We start from the raw sequence: 9,361 nt of genomic DNA, 5'->3' as shown, positions 1-9,361 counted from the left end.
CCATTCTGAAGGAAATCATCTCTGAGTGCTCACTGGAAGGACAGATCCTGAAGCTGAGGCTCCAATACTTTGGCCACCTCATGAGAAGAGAAGACTCCCTGGAAAAGACCCTGATGTTGGGAAAGATTGAGGGCACAAGGAGAAGGGGACGACAGAGGATCAGATGGTTGAATAGTGTTCTCGAAGCTACCAGCATGAGTTTGACCAAACTGTGGGAGGCAGTGGAAGATAGAAGTGCCTGGTGTGCTCTGGTCCATGGGGTCACGAAGAGTCGGACACGACTAAACAACTAAACAACAACAATTGGCATAGCTGCCTCTACCAGGGGTGCCAACTACAGGGGGCAAAAAGGAATTCAGCATCCTTGGTGGGCCGGGGGTTGAGCGCTGCCAATATTGAGGGGGATGACATTCCCCACTGGGGTGAAGTTCACCCTCCACCCATCTCGCACCCACCTTGCGGCATTATGTGACAAGTCATGCGGCCAGACCCCTTTAATGGGGGGGGGGAGCAAGTTGGTGCCCCTGGTCTCTACACTTCATCCTAACCATATCTGTGTTGGTATCCCAGTACAAGACAGGCTGTGACCAGTTTACAACCAGTCAACACCCTTGATTGCTCATGTTTTTTGACCATTTTTTAACATGTCTCATCTCTAAAGCCAATAGGCTCTTATATATGTCACACGGGTTCCTAAATGTCCATATGGAGTGCAGGCCTCTACAGACATTGTTCTGATTTTGAGAAAATCTATCCCTTAGAATTATTTGAACCTTCTCTATATCAATATGATGCATTTTGTCTATTTGGTTAGCATTTTTCAAAAGCCATATTCAGTTAACCATAAACGCCCATGGCTGTAAATGCACTTTGCAGATTAATCCACAGGGAGGGCTTGGAAGCTTCTAAATTAACCCACAGACCTGGATAGCAAGTCTCTGGGTTAAGCATAAGTGGAAGAATGATAGCTGCTGAATTGAGGTTAATGAGATGCATCTAGGTTACCAAATCACTCTTGCCAGCTTATTGTATAAATCTGTCAACTGAACTAGTTAGTCATGTTGCCTGGCAGCATTTTCAAGTGGGCCAGGAGCGAGGTATGCATCCCTCATTCCTTTCTCCAGGTTCAAATGTGCCTAACCAGTAAGTGCCAGCTGGACAAACAACTGCTAAAATGTGCAATTTATAAGCTGGTTCACACCTTCCGGTTACTTTAGGAATTAAAATGAAATTGCCCTAGGCAGTGCAAAACAAAGTGGGCTGGTGGCCAAGGCAGAGGGGAGTTAGGAAGTCTGAGTTTGGGTTCTCTCTTTGCCCTAGGCTGCCCTAAGCTGCCGAGACCATATAACACTGATCTTGAAAGACCTACATTAGCTCCCAGTATGTTTCCGAGCACAATTCAAAGTGTTGGTGCTGACTTTTAAAGCAGGGGTCAGCAAACCTTTTCAGCAGGGGGCCGTCCACTGTCCCTCAGACTTTGTGGGGGGCCGGACTATATTTTTTGGGGGGAAATGAATGAATTCCTATACCCCACAAATAACCCAGAGATGCATTTTAAATAAAAGCACACATTCTATTCATGTAAAAACACACTGATTCCTAGACCATCTGCGGGCTGAATTTAGAAGGTGATTGGGCCAGATTCAGCCCCCGGACCTTAGTTTGCCTACCCCTGCTTTAAAGCCCTAAACAGCCTCGGCTCAGTATACCTGAAGGAGCATCTCCACCCCCATCATTCAGCCTGGACACTGAGGTCCAGCTCCCAAGGCTTTCTGCTGGTTCCCTCACTGTGAGAAGTGAGGTTGCAGGGAACCAGGCAGAGGGCCTTCTTGGTAGTGGCGCCCACCCTATGGAACACCCTCCCATCAGATGTCAAGGAAATAAGAAACTATCTGACGTTTAGAAGACATCTGAAGGCAGCCCTGTTTAGGGAAGTTTTTAATGACTGAGGTTTTAATGTATTTTTAATCTTTTGTTGGAAGCCACCCAGAGTGGCTGGGGAAATCCAGCCAGATGGGCAGGGTATAAATAAATTATTATTATTATTATTATTATTATTATTATTATTATTAAGATTATGGCTATATACATATAAAGTAAAGAGCGTATTTGGCAGGTATGTATTGTACGGAAGAAACTAGCAGAAAATGGTGGCTTTTTGAATTCAAAGTGCTATATTAAGTCTTACTAGCGGTAACACGAGCAGCAGGTCAGGTGAATCAACAGGCAATTTCACAGTGAGCTGAACTAGACTCGTCGTGCAAAGCTGCCGTTCCAAACTTGTGAAAACTTGTGCATTCAAAGTAAGGCTTTGTGCTGCCGCTAGCATCCCATAGATTTGCTCTGGCAGCCATTGGCACATATAATGAGGTGTTTGCATTCATTTTGAAACAAATAAAAAATGGAACTGAACGGGGCCCCTGTGGCTGCATTTTCATTTGTTCTTCAATGAATTCATTGAGTATCAAATAGGTGCATAATTTCTAGTCATCTCTTATTTACGGCATATTTATCCCAAGCAGCAACAATAACAGAGCTGCTTTATTCCCCTCAAATGCTCCAAACATTGCATAATTTTGGGACATAGAACTAGAGAATCATATAGTTTGACTCAAGGGTTATCTAGACCAGTGCCAGATTTACGTATAGCTAAACAAGCTATGGCTCAGGGCCCCACTCTTTTGGGGTCCCCAAAAAAATTTAAAGGAAAAAAACACACCTGGATGTACATTTCCAAAATATAAGATAAAAAACAAATAAAACAAAACCTACATACAGCAACAGTGTTTTGTGTTGTGTAGGCTCCTATTTGTTACGTGCAAATGGCTTTAGATACCTATTAGGTCCATAAATTATCATATAGCATATATTCAACAAAAAACAGTGACAATTTGTTGTTGACAAAGGACATCTGGACATATAAAGGGCCCCATTACCTTCAGTAGCTTAGGGCCTCATCAAACCTAAATCCGGCCCTGATCTAGACCAACCCCTTGCAATGCAGGAATCTCACCTAAAGCATCCATAACAGATGGCCACCCAGCACCTTTTTGTGTGAGAGAGCCAAGGGAGAGAATAGAGACTACTTTTTAGGTGCCAAAATACCAAAGGAGCAGAAAAGACAATTTCTGTATGCGACCACAGCTGCGCAGATGTTACTGGACCGGAGATGGAAAGAGGATAAAGTCCCGACCAGAGAAGAATTGCAGATGAAGCTGATGGATTATGCTGAAATGGCTAAAATGACCGGAAGAATCAGAAATCAGGAAGACCAAAATTTTAATAAGGAATGGGGGAAAATTATAATTTATCTTAAAAACCTTTGTAAACAGCTAAAACAATTAGTAGGATTAGAATAACACTTGTAGTTTAATGGTGAATTTTGGACATAATGGAGATGTAAAATATATGGATTATCATAAAAGATGCAGGAGGAAATGATTAGCAAAAGGGAGGAGGGAAGTCCAGGCGATTCTTTGAAATCTTGTTTTTATGTTGTATGCAATTGTAAAACTTTAAACTGAAAAACCAAATAAATAAATTAAAAGAGAGAGAGAATGGAGACTACTTTGTGCTGCTTTAAATTTTATATCATGTTATTTTCTGTGTTTTTTAAAGCTGTTTTATTGAGTTTTGCACATCACTTGAGACACATGTGGAATGGTGAATAAAAAATAAATATATGTGGCATTCTGGGAAAATTCAATGGTGGTCATGAAATTTAGCTCTGCTGCCACCATAGGAAGAGAAAAGGGGAAAGGTAATTGTACAGTACCAAAAGATAGATAGATAGATAGATAGATAGATAGATAGATAGATAGATAGATATAGATAGATAATAAAAAATTAACAAAAAATTAATAAATAATAGTAAAACAAAATACCAAAATAAAATGTAACTAACCCAACAAATCTCTGGAGCACAATAGGATAGAGAAGACTGTTCTCCCCACACATTCTCATGAAGTACACAGCCTGTGTGAGTTGTTCTCATGGGAGTAAAAAGGTAAAGGGTAAAGGACCCCTGGACGGTTAAGTCCAATCAAAGATGACTATGGGGTTGAGGCGCTCATCTCGCTTTCAGACTGAGAGAGCTGGCATTTGTCCACAGACAGCTTTCCGGCCAGCATGTGGCCAGCATGACTAAACCGCTTCTGGCACAATGGGACACCGTGACAGAACCCAAAGGACATAGAAACGCCGTTTACCTTCCCGCCGCAGTGGTACATATTTATCTACTTGCACTGGCATGCTTTCGAACTGCTAGGTTGGCAGAAGCTGGGACAGAGCAATGGGAGCTAACCCGGTCACGGGGATTCGAACCACCAACCTTCTTATTGGGAAGCCCAAAAGTCTCGGTGGTTTAGACCACAGCTCCACCTGTGTCCTCAATAAACAAGCACACAACCACTGATAGGTCCACCTGCCATTGTGAGGCTCAAAGCAATGAAGGTGATGGCTCCTCAGCTGTTGCCATTGGCTGTGGGTTTCTTGTGATGTCACAAAAGCACTTCACAACAGAGTGGATATAAAGGCAGGCCAAGGGGGAAAACCTTCTTTGTTTCCAGCAGGACACACCTGGCAATGGATGTGACATTCAGCCCTGCCCAGGTTTCTTCCACTTGGAGGAGGCAAACTGGTGAATGAAAGGAGGCAATCCTCTGGCAGTGGGATGCTAGGGAGTGTGCTTTTGAACTGTTAGGTTGGCAGGAGCTGGGACAGAGCAACGGGAGCTCACCCCGTCATGGGGATTCGAACTGCCAACCTTCGGCAAGCCCAAGAGGCTCAGTGGTTTAGAACAGGACACCTCCTGCATCCTTAACTTTTCTCATGGGAGTGCTGAAATGCAGATCAGGTAAAAGTTTTGGGTTGGACTGCATGAGCTTCAGTTCCCTCATAGTTCTATACAGTGGTACCTCGGGTTAAGTACTTAATTCGTTCCGGAAGTCTGTTCTTAACCTGAAACTGTTCTTAACCTGAAGCACCACTTTAGCTAACGGGGCCTCCTGCTGCTGCCACGCCACCAGAGCACGATTTCTGTTCTCATCCTGAAGCAAAGTTCTTAACCTGAAGCACTATTTCTGGGTTAGCGGAGTCTGTAACCTGAAGCGTATGTAACTTGAAGCATATGTAACCCGAGGTACCACTGTATTTGCATGCCTTAACTAAGAAACGTAAATGAGTAATAGCTCACTTGCTCACTTGCTCAAGGTAACGCGGTGAGTCATGGACCTTTTCAGTGTCAACAATGCCCCAAAATGGCCCCGGTCCCTGAGAGATCCTGGGAGAAGACAGAGCTGCCTCCTTGGTCTGAGGGAAAGCGATGAATCCGGCTGAACTTAGCCTTGCCCCCCCCCCCTTTACATAATGTTATTCATAACGTTAAGGGGGAAAATAGGGCACCAAACTCCTCCTCTGGCCTGATGACTAACAAATAAGGCCAGGGAGGGCATGTAAGTCGGTGCGAAGTATCGGCTACATGCCCAGCCAGTCGCATGTGTGCCCCAGATGGATTTATAGAGGAGCCAGAAAAAGAACAGAAAAACAAGTTAGAGAATCTACATGAAAAGGGGAGGGGGGACAGCAAGGGAGACAAAAGGCCCTTCACAATGCAGATTACTGGAAAAAAGCAAAAACAAAGCCTTTCTCTCTCCCTTTGATAAGGCATTGGCTAATCTGTACATAAATAGAAATAACAGCCCTATGAAATGACAATGATTTGGTTGGAAAACATTCATTACAGGCATCCTGCAATTATCATTACAGCTTGGCGGCAGCTAAATCCTAAAATGCTCAGGTCTTTGCCATGTGAAAAGCAAAGCGTTCTTTGGGAGGGGAGAGGAAACCAACCGAGAACACTATATTTAAAATCTGTGCTTGGCGACATGAATGGCTCTGTGTGCACATGTGTGCATGCGTAAGGGCTGTATTATTGTACACGTGAGTAGCTCGAATCATGTCCTGCTCTTTCTCCCCCACCCACCCACCCACTTTGTTTGGATTACACAGCTTGGCTGGGCAGCCATCCAAAAGATTCACATTAAATTCTAGCTATATTCAGCACAAAAAGTCATCTAGCATCAGAGGATCAAAGTTACATCAACCAACAAGCACTAAGGAATTGATAAGCTGCTAAAATTAGGTCATCTCCTAGCAGCTGCTTTTGATAGATGAAGTGGAATTTAGCCTCAGGTTTTCTATTTAAAGATCTGTTACAGCATCTTTTCCTGCAGCTACAAGAAAAAACACAGCAACGGATAATGCTTCTGATTAGAGGTTTAATCATTACTTGTTTGCTCTTCTGATTGTTTCAGCCCTGCCACAGATTCCTAGCACGTCACATTTGCAGCTATTTTAGCTACTTTGAACTCACACTGACATGTTCAGAAGGATTTTTAAATTACTGAGATCTAAGTCCATCAAACAGTGTTTTTTCTCTCCTTCTTTGTTGGAGAGATGCTTTCGCAGAGTTTGTGTTTCCAAGAAAAGGCATCTAATGTCCAACGGTGACCTTAACAGTTGCCATAGCTTAAATTTTCCTTAATAGTGTTTCCCTTTTAAGAAAAGAATAATCTAATGCTCCATCACAGAGAGTGTCTGAATGTTTTTTCTTGCAGACCTACTGGGTGAAATAGCTCTTGCTCTGTCATCTCTACAGAAACAGTAAGCTATTCAAGTGCTTTTGTAAAAGCAGATTATTAACTTTGAGATAACAGTGTTTGACCACAGTGGATTCGGTGTTCAGATTGCTGCCTCAGGGGCATGGGGCAGAAAGGATGCTGAGGCTGTAATCCAAGACACAATCACCAGGGAGTAAGTGCTGTCAAACCCATTGAGGCTTACTTCCGAGGACTGCACTGGGAGTTTTCAGTAAAGTGGGGAAATATTTGCCTGTTGTTGTTGTTGTTTAGTCGTTTAGTCGTGTCCGACTCTTCGTGACCCCATGGACCAGAGCACGCCAAGCACTCTTGTCTTCCACTTCCTCCCGCAGTTTGGTCAAACTCATGCTGGTAGCTTCGAGAACACTGTCCAACCATCTCGTCCTCTGCCGTCCCCTTCTCCTTGTGCCCTCCATCTTTCCCAGCATCAGGGTCTTTTCCAGGGAGTCTTCTCTTCTCATGAAGTGGCCAAAGTATTGGAGCCTCAGCTTCAAGATCTGTCCTTCCAGTGAGCACTCAGGGCTGATTTCCTTAAGAATGGATAGGTTTGATCTTCTTGCAGTCCATGGGACTCTCAAGAGTCTCCTCCAGCACCATAATTCAAAAGCATCAATTCTTCAGCGATCAGCCTTCTTTATGGTCCAGCTTTCACTTCCATACATCACTACTGGGAAAACCATAGCTTTTACTATACGGACCTTTGTTGGCAAGGTGATGTCTCTACTTTTTAAGATGCTGTCTAGGTTTGTCAAAATATTTGCCTACTTGGCCACAAATCCTATTGATTCCAGTGGAACTCAGTTTGGTGAACCTGATGCTTAGGATTCCATCTGAGGCAACAAAGGCATCGCTACTTTTTATACTCCTCTAGCGATGTAGGTGGCGCTGTAGTCTAAACCACTGAGTCTTTTGGGCTTGCCGATTGGAAGGTCAGTGGTTCAAATCCCCACAATGGGGTGAGCTCCCATTGCTCTGTTCTAGCTCCTGCCAACCTAGCAGTTCAAAAGCACACCAGTGCGAGTAGATAAATAGGTACCGCTGTGGCAGGAAGGTAAATGGCGTCTCCGTGTACTCTGGTTTCCGTCACGGTGTCCTGTTGTGCCAGAGGCAGTTTAGTCCTGCTGGCCACATGACCTGATAAGCTGTCTGTGGACAAATGCCAGCTCCCTCAGCCTGAAAGTGAGATGAGCGCCACACCCCATAGTCGCCTTTGACTGGACTTAATCATCCAGGGGTCCCTTACCTTTTACCTTACACTCCTCTCAGTTTGTTGTGTTGTGTTGTTGTTCAGTAAGCACAAATCTGAGGTGCACACATCCACATTGGCAGAGAAGTGGGAATGAATGCATCACCAAACAAGCAAATGAGGACAAAAGAAGGTATCATTTTGCATGAATTTTGCATATGGCATGAATTTTGCATAAACTTTGCATATGAATAGATGCAAATGCAGAAGTAATTACTATAAATTAAATCATAGCACCATACACCTAAACCACCAAGGGGGAGACTGTAACTAGGTGGTCTGTGTACCTGCTGAATCTGCTGCCTGGGTGCTGTTTTGGAGGCAATTTCAAGACCTTCCCTGCTCTCTCTTTCTTTCGTATTTTCAAATCAGACTATTCAAATCTAGTCCAGCAAATCTAGTCCTGAAATGCAGGAGTCTCAGATAAAGCATCCATGACAGATGGCCATCTAACCTCTGTTTAAAAATCTCCAAGGAAGGAGAGTCAATAACCTAATATGTTCAAGAACCTAATATAATTGTCCGTAACCTAATACATTCTGTGTCAAAGCAACGATTCTTCAACATCAACTTCGTTGGACTGGTTATGTTGTGTGGATGCCTGATTATCGTCTTCCAAAGCAACTATTCTATTCTGAACTAAAAAATGGAAAACGCAGTGCCGGTGGTCAACAAAAGAGGTTAAAAGACTCTCTCAAGGCAAATCTAAAAATATATAGTATAAACAACGACAATTGGGGAACACTGGACTGCGAACGCTCCAATTGGAGAACAGCCTTTACCAAAGGTGTCATGGACTTTGAAGACGCTCTGACTCAGGACGAGAAATGTGCTAAAAGAAAGGCACATTTGGCAAACCTTCACCGTGATCAACTCCCACCTGGAAACCTATGTCCCCATTGTGAAAGGAGGTGTGGATCCAGAATTGGCCTCCACAGGCACTTGCGGACTCACTGTTAAGACCATGTTCATGGAAGACAATCATACTTGGATATTCTGTGTAAACTCTTTCCAGATATCATTGTATTTATCCAAAGAAAGTCTGCATCTATAAGCTGTCCGTTCATATGTTGCCAATGTTGTCATGCTGTCAAGGCATTGATTAAGGTGAATCGTATCTCTTTTCTTCCAGTTCATCATTATAAGTCTCTTGTCCACCATTAGGGCTTCATGGGTCAACATGAGACTCCTGGTCACCTCAGGAGGGAGGGAAGAGCACTGGTGGAGGTGCATTTTGTGAGGTGAGATGCAGCAGCTGCTTCCACGCTGATTGCCATATTTAACATTATACAATGTATTTATTTGTTCATTCAAAGCAGGGGTGGGGAACCTCTGGACTTCTTTGTCTGGCCACTGGAGCTCCACAGCCTCTCTCCTCAGGCCACCCCTCTCACCAGTCCTGCTTCAGACCCTCTGGGAGTGTGTTTGCCTGGCTGAAATGTGTCCTTAAAACTCT

This window comes from Podarcis pityusensis (genome assembly GCF_964106645.2).
Source record: "Podarcis pityusensis genome assembly, chromosome: 11".
In the NCBI taxonomy this organism is placed as follows: Eukaryota; Metazoa; Chordata; class Lepidosauria; order Squamata; family Lacertidae; genus Podarcis; species Podarcis pityusensis.
Note: the sequence above shows the minus strand (reverse complement) of the source record.